This window comes from Delphinapterus leucas, chromosome 8, assembly GCF_059928025.1.
Source record: "Delphinapterus leucas isolate spDelLeu-1000000601 "Yukka" chromosome 8, BTC_Dleu_Yukka2, whole genome shotgun sequence".
In the NCBI taxonomy this organism is placed as follows: domain Eukaryota; kingdom Metazoa; phylum Chordata; class Mammalia; order Artiodactyla; family Monodontidae; genus Delphinapterus; species Delphinapterus leucas.
This window is the reverse complement of record NC_143136.1, coordinates 74,067,249-74,081,324: the sequence shown is the minus strand read 5'-3', so window position 1 is coordinate 74,081,324 and position 14,076 is coordinate 74,067,249. Positions and strand designations below refer to the sequence as shown.

General features: G+C 37.1%; 1 pseudogene; it reads left to right on the top strand.

The window, feature by feature from the left end:
* Positions 1 to 1,256: 1,256 nt before the first annotated feature.
* Positions 1,257 to 1,469, top strand: LOC115802141 (U2 spliceosomal RNA; annotated as a pseudogene).
* The last annotated feature ends 12,607 nt before the right edge of the window (positions 1,470 to 14,076 follow it).

The window sequence follows — 14,076 nt, the reverse complement described above, 5'->3', positions numbered from 1 at the left end:
TTTCTAAAGACTAATAAAATAGACAAGACTCTGCCAAGATTGAAGAAGGAAAATGAAAAGAGACAAAAAAATTAGGATTTTTAAAAGGTAACATAACCAGAAAGTTAGTGGAGATTAAAAAGAAAATAAAATGGTACTATGAAAAATATTATGCTAAAGTCTCTGAAAAGTTACACAAAATGAACAGAGTTCTAGAAGTACATAAACTATTAAAATTGTCTCAAGAAGAAACAGAATTATCCTAAAATTAGTACAGAAAATCAAATCAAAATTTTAAAGTTTTTCTGCAAAGTAAATAGTAGACCTAGGTGATTTTACAGTTGTGTTCTACCAAGCCTTCAAGGACCAGACCATGCCAACCTTTCAGAAACTCTCTGGGAGAATAGAAAAAGAGCAGACATTCCTCACTTCAACCCTAAGGCTAGTATTACCTTGATAGACCAAAAGGCTACAATGAGGAAAATGGTTCAGTTAAGAGTCAGGACCATAACCAGTACTAGAAAGTTTTGGGTAATCTTAAACCTCAAATAGGATAAGGAGGATGGGGTGGAAGTGGAGTGACTGGATATCTGTAACTAACATAGACAAGGAAGAAGAAAATCAGGAAATCATTAGCATAAGCAAGGGACTCATTAAGATAGTTAAAATGCTAATTAGAAGAAAACATTTCAAGGTAACATAATTAAATTTTAAAGGACTTTAGATATTAAAAAACTTGATTGTAAATTTTACAAAAATAAGAGGACTCTAATGAAATTTAAAACATCAAGTTGCTGAGCATTATATATGGTATATTTCAGTTTATATAAGTATATTAAACGTTTTTGGCTTTTTAGATATTAAAAAGTACAATTTAATATATAAATTTTATATATATATATATATATATATATATATACATTTTTTTTAACCACAATTTAATATATCAATGCCCAGACAAAGGCCTATAAGAAAACTCACCAAAGTTTTGACAAAAATACCTCTGAGGAAGTGAAGAGGAGTTAACTGAACATTTTCAATTTGATTTAATAACAGCACAAAAATTGTTTTGTCACTGCCAGGCAACTATGCTCATGAAGATTCTCATCTGAGTACTGTCAATGATCCATGCTTGATTCCTGCTAAGCACGTTCCCTGTTCTGGCACCACGCGAGGGGATTCTGCTCTTGTAAACCTGACATTTTCAAATTCTTTTTTGTTTCCAAAATAAACCCAAAGGGCACACATATTTCTGTTGCCTTTCTAAAATGACTGCCATGGCTTCTTGGCCTTTAGGCTAAGATCAAGTGTATTATCTGTTCTTATCAGTTTAAAATGACTGCCAAATTTTTGTCTGTTCCATGCTTTTTTAAGCATGGAACACAACATTTTTAAGTTTTTTGTTTTTAAGGCAAAAACATCAATAAATGTCTTCTGGACCATTTTGAATGTGAAATTCTTCCCCTTAAAATAGCAACAATCAAAAACCTCCAATTGCACAAAAGTAAAGCATGTGGATTTACAATCTCGAATTGTAAAATTAGCATAGATACTGCAAACATGATCATGTATTAAAATCCAAAGATTTTGCTAAAAGCAGTGAACGTCAACTCAGCATTGGCCTGGCTATATACCACTTGTAAGTTCAATGTATCTTTCTACCCGGAGTTGGTTCATGTGCCAACTCCGATGACAGAAAAAGGGAAGGAACTCATTATTACTGGCCTGCAAATTCTGTGACAGATTTTAAGTCTCTTAAGTATTTAAATACAATCTTTCAAAAGAAAGAAAGAAAGAGAAGGAAGCGGAAGCGAGGGAGAGAGGAAGGAAGGAAGGAAGGAGGGAAGGAAGGAAAGAAGGAGGGATGGAAGGAAACAAAACCTGAAAAACAATTCACTGGAGCTGAGTAGCAGCTGGCTTCCTGGCCATAACCTCCTGAGTGCCCACCTTTCCCTGTTGTCCTGACACTGAGGCTGTCTGTTACAAAATGATCCGTCTTTCCCTGGCCCACACCACTCATTTATGCATTCTCTCTAATCTCTGTAGTCATAGAGACAGAAAAGTTTGTTCATTCAATACAATTAAAATACGGGATATGTAGGAGAGACAGGGAAAGATAAGGTCAGAGGGTTAGATTAAAAGCAAGGAATTCTGGTCTGGGAAAATGGCTGAGGTTTACAGCAGTGATATTTGAAGTTGTAACAGAAGATGAGGACCCCAAGGAAAAGAGTATAGAGAGGAGAGAACCTAAGGAATGGCTCCGTTTAAGTGGCTGAAAGAGGAATCAGAAAAGGAATAATCAAGAAGGCAGGAGCAGAGTATTTCATAAAGGAAAGAGTGTGATCACAGATATCAAATGTTACAAAGAGGTTGAGGAAAATAAATTCTAATTTTAAAAAAAACATAACACTGTTCTTTAGAAGGCTGTCAATGACACTTTTCCAAGATTAGCTGTTAACAGAAGGAAAAAGATACAGCAACAGATGCAAGAAGAAATCAGTCAAGATGCATATATACAGATGTATACATATGCATGTGTGTGTATATATATATATATATATATATACACACACATATCACATATATATACACATATATTTAAGGCATATAAAATTACGACAAATTTCTCTAAGCCTGGAAGTGGAGACAGCAAGTTATCCTGAAGTATGATTTTGTTAATAAGGGAAGAATCACTAGAATGGCTCTTTAATTAGCTAGTTGTAACACAAGTAGCAACCTACCATCCCAGGTGTAAAAATAAAACAGGACCTTTCATCAGCAAACAATGGCTGTCCTTGGTATATGAAGTTGGACACCATTGGAGGAGAATCGAGAAGCCAGAAAAGAAATACTGGTTCCTCTCTCTAGACTCTAAAATTAGCTACTTAAGACCTCTGATAAACTGAGATTGTCTTTAATGAGGTCCACTAACAGGAAAAGCTCACAAAGAGATTTCACCACAAGGGAAGGATCAGTCTCAACTGGTGGGTTTTGCTCCATATCTGAACCTTGCTAGGCATGAAAAGAGGGGTTGCTCCATTTTGAAAATTAGACCACAGCTCCTTCCAATTCAGCCATCCCATTACGAAAGGGGTCTTGAAGACAAAAAATGGAGCACGTGAATGAAAGCTAAAAGAACTGCCATCTTGGGAGCTCACATTCTTTTGGCGGCATTAAATACCAGATGACCTAGACTGGCTTCTTTCCAAGAAATACCAAGATCTTGAAGGCTCCGGAGAAGGAATGGTGTCAGTGCCTTGAACTCTACAGGGCAGGATTTCGGTAACAACACTTTGTGACAGCAGCAGAACAGTAACTGAACCTGGGGCCCACTAGTGTCATTTAAAATTCTCCATTTCTCTTTTCAGGAAGTTTGGAAGCACCACCAATTAAGGACCCTCGATTCTCAGGGAATTTAGGAAAGAAGGCAGAACAGGATCCATGAATGAAAATCTCCTCCTGCAAAGCTGAGCAGATTGTGGACTCATGAAATTAAATATTGAAGAGATGTGATCTTCTTTTTACTTCATGCTGGAATAGCAGGTCTAACTGGTTAAATTCAGAATAAGGAAAAATAGAAAACATTTATAGGCCTAATGGAAGAAATCCGTGGGTAAGTAAAAAAGATGTGAGGGAAGGGAAAAACATGAATTCACTTCAGTCAGTACCTTATCTCTGAAACAGGGGCAAAGGGAAAGAGAGACAGAAGTCAACGGGGGAAGGGAATTAAGGAAACTCCTTTCAGAAGACTTCCACTGCAGTGGAGTAAGGGTTAGTGTCACTCACTGAAAATGAGGGGTAATAGAGGCTGGAAAGGGTAAAGATTTCACACAGCCCTGATGGGAAATCAAACAGGAAATTCCTAGGAGGTAGTTTTTTTCTAAAGACACTTTTAATATTTTTTAGATTTCTCATAAATTTTTCTTATACTTCTCTCTTTATCACTCAATCTAGCCCTTTAACACGACCAGAGCTGGCAGAGAAATTGTAAGCTTCTTGTGTTTCTCAAAGTGTGGTTCCTTGGCTATCTGTATGAGAATCTCTTGGGGAGCTCGTTTAAAAGGAAGATTCCTGGACCCCGCCCAGACCTATTTGACAGACTCTTTGGGATCTGGTGCCTGGGAATCTGCATCCTAACAAGTTTCTCAGGTGATTCTTACACAGCAAGCCAGCACTGGTCTGAAGATGCTGTTTCAGAACCACTATCTTAGCTCATGTCTAGTCCAGCAAGTCCTACGCATAACTGTTTACCCACATCCTGTTTTTAATCAGTGGCTCCGTCTACAGTTTTAAAACTAAATAAAAGTGTCACACACTGTGGTGAGGAAATGACAACCGTGCCTTCAAGTGCAGCTAGCTAGGATCAGACTCATACCCATGATCATCTTCTATGGTTTCATTATTTTTTTATATTTAAAAATAGTTTAAAAATCCACTTAGTTATTGATGGTCAAGAATGGTAGAATAACTATATTGAAGCAATGTTATAATAGTAAACTGCATTGTTTAGTCAATTAGATTTGAAGATATATCAACCTAGTTACTTAATTCTGAGCATTTGAGGACAAGACAATTACAGAATTTCACTACCAAACAGTGCAAACACATTTCCTCTCTGGTTTAACTGGTTCATTGGTATTTGGAGATTCAGGTAGGAAACGAGTGTGGCAAGAATGGAAGACGCTCTCTTCATTGGCCGTTGGGAAGGAAAGTGGGTACCATTCCACCTGCTCTGCTCTTCAGTCTGAGCACACACTTTCATCAATAATGAATTTGTGACCTGACCAGAAGGCTCTCAAGTCATAATCACCAAATTGGCACAGCTGTGAAGAAAAGGAAAGCTTACTTCAAATCCCAGTGATTTGCTTAGATTAAAAACTTTGTAGTTTCCTTTGTCATATGTCTGCTTTAATGTTATAACCAGGTGAAGTTCTTTGCACTCCTCCCCCCGAAGGGTTTGTGAAAAATAATGATCACATTTCTAACTACAGTCTGAGTTAAGTGGCCCTTGTATAAGTTCTTAAATTATGTTACATTTCTTTACCTTAGAATTTATCATGGGGAATTCCCTGGCGGTCCAGTGGTTAGGACTTCGTAGTTCCACTGCAGGGGCCAAGGGTTCGATCCCTGGTTGGGGAACTAAGATCCCGCGTGCCGCACAGTGCAGTCAAAAAAAAACAAACAAAAAAAAGGGGTTTCCCTGGCGGCACAGTGGTTGAGAGTCTGCCTGCCGATGCAGGGGACATGGGTTCGTGCCCCAGTCCGGGAAGATCCCACATGCCGCGGAGCGTCCGGAGCCTGTGCTCCACAACAGGAGAGGCCACAACAGTGAGAGGCCCGCGTACTGCAAAAAAAAAAAAAAAAGAATTTAGCATGCTATAATATCAATATGTGTCTTCTGACAGAACTCTACCTTTTGAGATAAGGAATTTTTAGTTGTTTTGACTTTCTAAGAGTTCCCATTAATTAGAATTAGCTCAAAAATGATTTGTTGACTTGGATGATTGTAGAAACAAGTAAAGATTGAATATATGTATTCTTTTACATACATATCTTCAAATCCTTGTCCCTTTAATAAATATTTTCCTTACCTAGAAACTGCAGAAATATGAGAAGGAAAAGCGTGCGCGCCACCAATGGTAAGTTAAATTCTCCCCTAGGAAAGTACAAATGTTCATGTATCATTTTTTTGCCTTTAATTTTACAGACTTAAGTCGTTTCCAAAGTTACTTAGGTCAGCTTCTTTTCCTTCCACTTTCTTAAGGAGGTTGTTGCATACATTATTAATACAGTTAGATTGTCTTGTCACATTCTGCATTCTATTCTGGGATCCCCCAAACTCCTAAGTTGGTTTTTATTAATTTGCATACGTTGAGTCATTCTTTGTGCTGAAAGTTCTGTGGATATTGACAAACACATAGTGTCATGTATCCACAGTTACTGGTACAATATCATACAGAGTAGATTGCCACTCTTGTCTTAGTCAGCTCAGGCTGCCATAACAAAATTCCACAGACCGGATAGCTTATATGATAAAAATTTGTTTTCTCATTATTCTGGATGCTGGTTCCAGATCCAGTCCAAGATCAAGTTCTGGGAGGGTTCAGTTTTTGGTTAGAGCTGTCTCCTTGGACTGCCCCCAGAACTATGAGAAAATAAATATCTGTTGTTTCAGCCACACAATCTGTGGTATTTTATTTCAGTAGCCCACGTAGACTAAGAGAACATTATAAAACTCATGAGTACCAGCAAGCCCTCGCTGCCCTCAAGAGCAACAGCAGGGTCTCAGCCTGAAAGCCCGAGGGTGGGAGCCCCAGCAGGTGCCCCCAGAATGGGGCCCTGGGCCAAGAGGAGCTCACCTGATGGTGCAGCCCTGAGGTCACATGGCAGCCATTGGCCAGGGCCGCTCTGTCGCCTCCCCCTCCCCATCTTACTTGAATTTAACCAGGAAAAAATGTGATAGCACATGGGTAGCCTAGGCAGTGGGTAAATACCTCAGAAGTCCTCTTGCAGCAAGTGTCTGTACATGTTGTGGTCATTTTCTATCTTACATGTTCTCGAATGTTTGTATTTCAATAAACCTCTACCTCTTCACACACACACACACACACACACACACACACACACACAAACTCATGAGTGCTCCATCGATTCAACCTTCTCCACGTACACGCACACCCCCCACCACCCGCAAACCCCTGCGAACCACTGATCTCTTTACTATTGCTATAGTATTGTCTCTTCCAGAATGTCATATAAGTAGAACCATACAGTATGTAGCCCTTTCATACTAGCTTCTTTCACTTATCAACATGCATTTAAGGTTCATCAAGTCTTTTCTTGGCTTAAGAGCTCATTTTTATGATGGTTGAATAACATTCCGTTGTTTGTTTATCCATTAACCTATTAAAGGACATTTTAGTTTCTTCCAATTTTTTTGTGATTGAGAACAAAGTTGCTATAAATATTTGTGTGTGGTTTTTTGTGTAGACATAAGTTTTCAAATCAATCAGGTAAATACAGGCATACCTGGGAGATATTGAAGGTTCAGTTCCAGACTACCGCAGTGAAGTGAATATCTCAATAAATAGAGTTACATGATTTTTTGGTTTCCCAGTGCATATAAAAGTTATACTTACAATATACTGTAGTCTATTGTGTGCAATAACATCATCTGAAAAAAAACCCCACCAATTTACACACCTGAATTTAAAAATACTTTATTGCTAAATAATGCTAACCATCATCTGTGTCTTCAGTGAGTTGTAATGTTTTTGCTGGTGGAGCATCTCCCCTTGATGTTGATGGCTGATGACTGATCAGGGTGGTGACTGCTGAAGGTAGAGGTGGCTGTGGAAATTTTTAAAAATAAGACCAAAAATAGTTTGCCACATCGATTGACTCTTCCTTTCACGAATGATTTCTCTATAGCATGCAATGCTGTTTGATAACATTTTACCCACAGTAGAACTTCTTTTAAAATTCGGGTCAATCCTCTCAAACCCTGTTGCTGCTTTAGCAAATAAGTTTATGAAATATTCTAAATCCTTTGTGATCATTTCAACAGTCTTCACAGCATCATGACCAGGAGTAGATTCCATCTCAAGAAACTATTTTCTTTGCTCACCCATAAGAAGCAACTCCTCATCAATTAAAATTTTGTCACGAGATTGCAGCAGTTCAGTCACATCTTCAGGCTCCACTTCTACTTCTGGTTTTCTTGCTATTTCCACCACATCAGCAGTTATCCCCTCCACAGAAGCTTTGAGCCCCTCAAAGTCACCCACAGGGGTTGGAATTAACTTCTTCCAAACTCCTGTTAATGTTCATATTTTGGCCTCTTCCCATGAATCACAAATGTTCTTAATGGCATCTAGAATGATGGCTCTTTTCCTGAGTTTACTTTGCCCAGGTCCATTAGAGGAATCACTGTTTATGGCAGCTACAGCCTTACAAAATGAATTTCTTAAATGATAAGGCTTAGAAGTCAAAATTACTCCTTGATCCATGACGTTGTGTTAGCAGGCATGAAAATAGCATGAATCTCATTGTACATCTCCACCAGGGCTCTTAGGTGAAGAGGCACATTGTCAATAAGTAGTAATATTTTGAAAGGAATCTCTTTTTCTGGGCAGTAGGTCTTAACAGTGAGTTTAAAATATTAAGTAAACCATGTTGTAAACAGATGTGCTGTCGTGCAAGCTTTGTTGTTCCATTGATAGAGAACAGGCAGAGTAGTTTAACATAATTCTGATGGGCTCTAGGATTTTCAGAATGGTGAATGAGCTTTGACTTCAACTTAAAGTCAGTAGCTGCATTAACCCCTAACAAGAGAGTCAGCCTGTCCTTTGAAGATTTGAAGCCAGGCATTGATGTCTCATCTCTAGCTATGAAAGTCCTAGATGGCATCTTCTTCCAATAAAAGACTGTTCGTCTACATGGAAAATCTGTTGGTTAGTGTAATCACCTTCATTAGTCATCTTAGCTAGATGATTCTAGCTGCAGCTTCCACATCAGCACTTGCTACTTCACCTTGCACTTTGATGTTGCAGTGACGGCTTCTTTCCTTAAACCTCATGAACCAACCTCTGTTAGCTTCAAACTTTTCTTCTATAACTTTCTCACCTCAGTCAGTCTCTATAGAATTGAAGAGAGTTAGGGCTTTTCTCCGGATTAGGCTTTGCCTTAAGGGAATGCTGTGGCTGTTTGATCTTCTATCCAGACCCCTCAAACTTTCTCCACATCAGCAATAAGGCCGTTTCACTTTCTCATCTGTGTGTTCCCTGCACTAGCACTTTTAACTTCCTTCAAGATTTTTTCGTTTGCATTCACAACTTGGCTAACTATTTGGCACAAGAGACCTAACTTTTGACCTATCTCAACGTTTAGCATGCCCTACTCACTAAGCTGTACCATTTCTAGCTTTTGATTTAAAGTGAAAGATGTGTGACTTCTTTTTGCTTGAACACTTAGAGGCCATTGTAGAGTTATTAACTGGCCTAATTTCAATATTGGGTCTCAGAGAGGGGGAGAGATGGGGGAACATTTGGTTGGCGGAGCAGTCGGAACACACATAACATTTATCAATTAAGTTTGCCGTCTTATATGGGCACAGCTTGTGGTGCCTCAAAACAACTACAATAGGAACATCAAAGATCACTGATCACAGATCACCATAACAAATATAATGATAAGGAAAAAGTTTGAAATATTGCAAGAATTATCAAAATGTGACACAGAGACCCGAAATGAGCAAATGCAGTTGGAAAAATGGTGCTGATATTGCTTAATGTGGGGTTGCCTTCAATTTGTAAAAAAAAAAAGATGCTTCAATTTGTTAAAAAAAAATGCAATTATCTGTGAAGCATAATAAAATAAAGCACAATTAAGCAAGGTATGCCTGCACCTAGAGGTGCAATTGCTAGATCATATGGTAAGGCTATGTTTAGCTTTGTAAAAAACTGTCAAACTGTCTTCCAAAGGGCTGTACTAGTTTGCATTCCCATCACCAATGAAGGAGCATTCCTGTTACTCCACGTCCTTGCCAGCAATTTGTATTGTTAGTTATCTGGATCTTAGTCATCCTAATAGCCATCTAGTAGTATCTTGTTACTACTTGGGATTTAATTTGTAAACCCCAAGTGACAAATGATATTGAACTCTTTTAATGCACTTATTTGCCACCTACATATTATCTTCGGAGATGTGTTCACATCTTTTGAACATGCTTTAATTGGGTTGTTTGTATTCTTATTTTTGAATTTTAAAAGTTCTTTTTATATTTTGGATGCAAGTTCTTTTTCAAATATGTGTTTTGCAAATATTTTCTCCCAGTCTATGGTTTTTCTTTTGATTCTCTTAACAGTAAATTTCCCAAAGCAGAAGTTTTTAATTTTAATAAAGTTCAATGTATCAACTTTCTCTTTCACAAATCATCCTTTTGGTGTATCTAAAAAATTTATCATGAAACCCAAGGACATCTAGATGTTTTCCTTTGTTATTGTCCAGAACTTTTATACTTTTATGTTCTACATCTAGGTCTATGATTCATTTTGAGTTAATTTCATGAAATGTGTAAAGTCTTGCATATGGATGTCCAATTGTTCAAGAACCATTTTTGAAAATACTGTCCTTTCTCCATTTAACTGCATTTACTTCTTTGTCAAAGATCAGTGACTATATTTGCACAGGTCTATTTCTGGGAGCTCAAATCTGTTTCATTGATCTATATGTCTATTCTTTTGCCAAAACCATGCTGTCTTAATTATTGTAGATTTATAGGAAATCTAGAAATTGGGTATTGTGATTCCTCCAACTTTCTTCTTCTCCTCCTCTTCCTTCTTATACTTCTTATTCTTCAGTATTACATTGGCTATTCTAGGTCTTCTACTTTTCCATGTAAATTTTAGAATTAGTTTCTCAATGATTGCAAAATATTGATTGGAATTTCAATGAATCTATAGATATTAAGTTAGGAAGAATTAATATCTTAACACTACTGAGTCTTCCAATCCATGAATACAGAATATCTATTTAGATTGTCTTGGATTTCTTTCATCAGAGTTTTAGAGTTTTCCACATATAAATTATGTACATATTTTGTCAGGTTTATACCTAAGTGGTTCTTTTTTTTTTTTTTTTTTGGTACTATTGTAAACGGTATTGATTGTTGAATTTCAAATCGCAGTTGTTCATTTCTGGTATATAGGAAATCAGTTGACTTTTGTATAGTTATTTGTGTCCTGTGACTTTGCTATACTCACTTATTAGTTCCAGAATGTTTGTTGTTGTTGATTTGATGGGATTTTCCACATTGACAACCATACCATCTGAAAACAAAGTCAGTTTCATGTCTTCCTTCCTAATTTGTATACTTTTTATTTCCTTTCCTTGTCTTAGTGAACTAAGTAGGACTTTCAGTACAGTGGTAAATAGAAGCGGTGAGAGGACATCTTTAGTTTGTAACTGATCTTAGAGAAAAGGCATCTAGTTTCTCACATTATGATATTAGCTGTAGCTTTTTTGTAGATATTCTTTATCAAGTTGTGAGACTTATCCTTTATTCCTAAGATATACATTTTTTATATTCTTTCAAACTGTTTTATTTTCTCAAGTTCTAATAATTCTGCTATTTGTGGAATCACCTGACATTTGCTCATGGTTGATCATTTCCTTTTGTGCTTTGTAGTTTTGATTATGAAAGCTTTGTTTTGTTTTTCTGTGGAATTCCTGTCGTCTGCTCACAAAGATGCACCCACATAGAAGTGATAAAGTCCAGCATGTCAATCACTGAATTCACTCAAATACATTCAGATTCCCTGAGCAGAATTTGGAAGCAAGTTACTGGTTCACTCTTTAATATTCTTTTAAAATCTTCTATCATTTCATGCACTTGGGGGACAAAGTTGGGTGGTCAATAATAGACCTGGATACAGTTTCCTACTCAGCTTATCGGCTAGTTATACAATCTTGGCCAGTTTCTTTAATTTCAAAAGTCGTTAATCTTAACCTTTCTCTCTATAAAAATTAAAAATGGTGACATTCACAATTTCTTTTTGCTCAATGAAGTTTAGAGAAGACTCAATATCTGAAGTTATCCATCTGTGAACTCCTTGAATAGTGTTGTGAATAGATTCTAAGGTAGCCCCTGATCCCCACCTCCTGATGTTCATGCCTTTGTGTAAGCCCTGCTTTGTGAGTGTGGGTGGTTCCTGTGAATTGTGTCTGACAAACAATATGCCACAATTGATAGGATGTCACTCCTGTGATTATGTTCTATTATATGGCAAAGGTGCCGAGATGTCAGTCTGGTTACGTTGCATTATTTAGGACTCTTGTCTTGCTTGCACTATCTCTTTCTCTCTGTTGCTGGGTTTTAATAAGCAAGCTGCAATGAAACCTACAGCCACAAGGAATGCTTCTGACAACAACCCGAGGGACTGTGGTAGGAAATCCTTCCCCAATAAAGCCTGCGGATGAGAGCTCAGTCCTGGGTGACACCGTGATTGCTGCTTTGTGAGACACTGAGGAGACCCAGGTAAGCTTTGCCCATACTCCTGACCCACACTTTGAGATAATAAATATGTTTTAAGCCTCTATGTTTGCAGTAATTTGTCAAACAACAACAGAAAGCTAATACAAGTGCAAAGCTTCAATTAAGTAGGTAATGCCTCTTAAGAACCGCAAAGAGGTAGGTGTTAAGAGGTCACCCAGATTTTTTTTAATCTTCTTTTAAAACACCCATTTCATTTAAAGTAAGTAAAGTGAGAGCAGAAAGTTCTGACACTGAAGAATAGCATTCTTTATTTCAAAAAGGTATCATTTTTATTTTATTGCCCATAGTTCTGTAAGGAAATGGATATAAAGCACCAATAATTTTGTGATCTGAAGGATAGTATAGTTGTTAAGTATTATTTACTGTGCTTAGGTTGCATACATCCATAGATATTTATACTTTATGATTAGTCACACAAACTGTGTCCAAGTTTGATATTCAGTTCAAACTGGGATTTTTAATACTGTTTGTATCATGCAACTAAGATATAAAAGAATTGAAAAGTACAAAGTAATAAATAAAAGTTCATTTCAAAAAATATGGTTCCAACCTGTTTGACACGGTGGTGTTCCTTTTAGTCACATGACAGAGTAATTTCCAATAGGCTTGATTCAAATTTGGCTTATCAATCAATGCCATACTAGAAAAATACATTTTCATAACAAATTATCAATTAATAAGTTCACCAACATTACATATTTGACAACTTTGGGGTTAAAAAAAACGCTTCATTTTTCTTTTCCCAGTAAATTACAGCAAAGTGAGTCCTGTGGTCATTGTGCACCAGAAAATTAGAGAAATGAAATCTTCTAAAGCCCCACTGAGGTCAGATTCAGTCTGAAAAGCTGTGCTTTGAGAAATTTACCCACATTTCCACTAAACAAGAGTCTTCATACAACTTGTGAACACACAAAACATGACATACGCTTACTTCCTGTACTTTGGTTAAAAAGTGCTTAACTTTTTTTCCTGAACATATCTAATTCTTGACTCTAATTCTGCTCATCACAGACTACAGCAAAACATGCCATGTGCTTCTTCCCTGTACCATTTTGGGTTTGATGTTTACTGTAAGAAAGTATTAAACTATATTTAACACTTAAAACCACAGAAAAGCAAATGACGTATTGTCTGCTTTTCCAGATGAACTGTGGTAGCTCTTGAAACATTGTTCACATTGTAGAAGCCTTTAAAGTCATCTTTCCTCAAATAAATGTGATATTTCTTTCCCCTTGACTTGGCGAAATAGGACTAACAGATAATGCTGCATTCATGTAAACAGATCTTTAACATAATTCTAGCCTACAACGAGAAATAAGCAGTATCAATTAAATCACAATTGATTTGCAAGCCCTTGTTGAAAATAAATGTATTGCTAACCATGCAGTTATTAAGGTGCTTATATCTGAAAACTTGCTTGTGGAAGCGAGAAGGAAGAGTCACCCTAAATATATGTTTGTTTTCCTATTTACCAAATAGGAATTTTTTTTTCCTATCTACAATATCCTTATTCATGCAATATCTACAATTGTGCATGTTAAATTTTCCTGGGATTGGGGCAGGAGGTAGTCCTGTGGTGATAACTACACAGACCCAGCAAAAGGGTAAGCAATATCTAGAGAGACTAAGCGGGTAGGCTAGAGCTGGGAAGAACTGGCTTCCAATATCAGCACTGCCACTGACCATGGGAACTTCTCCCAATACCTGCTTCCTTATCTGTATGCCTAACATCTCCCTACAGGGTTATTTCGAGGATGACATGGAGAGCATCTACAACCTATTATGCATTCAGTAAATGACAGACAAGATTGCTATTGTTCCTGTGAAAGCTCTGCTTTTCACATGAATGATTCTCAAGCAGAGCCCACTGGATACTTCTGAATTCAGAGACTTAATAGGAAGCAGATCTCAATTAGAAATCTTTTTCTATTTTATTATTTATTTCTTACCCTACAAGCTTCCTTACCTTCACCTCTTTTTTTTTTTTCTCAAAATGACTCACTCTTTACTCAGTTTATTTAAGTGTTTAAGTGTATCAGTTG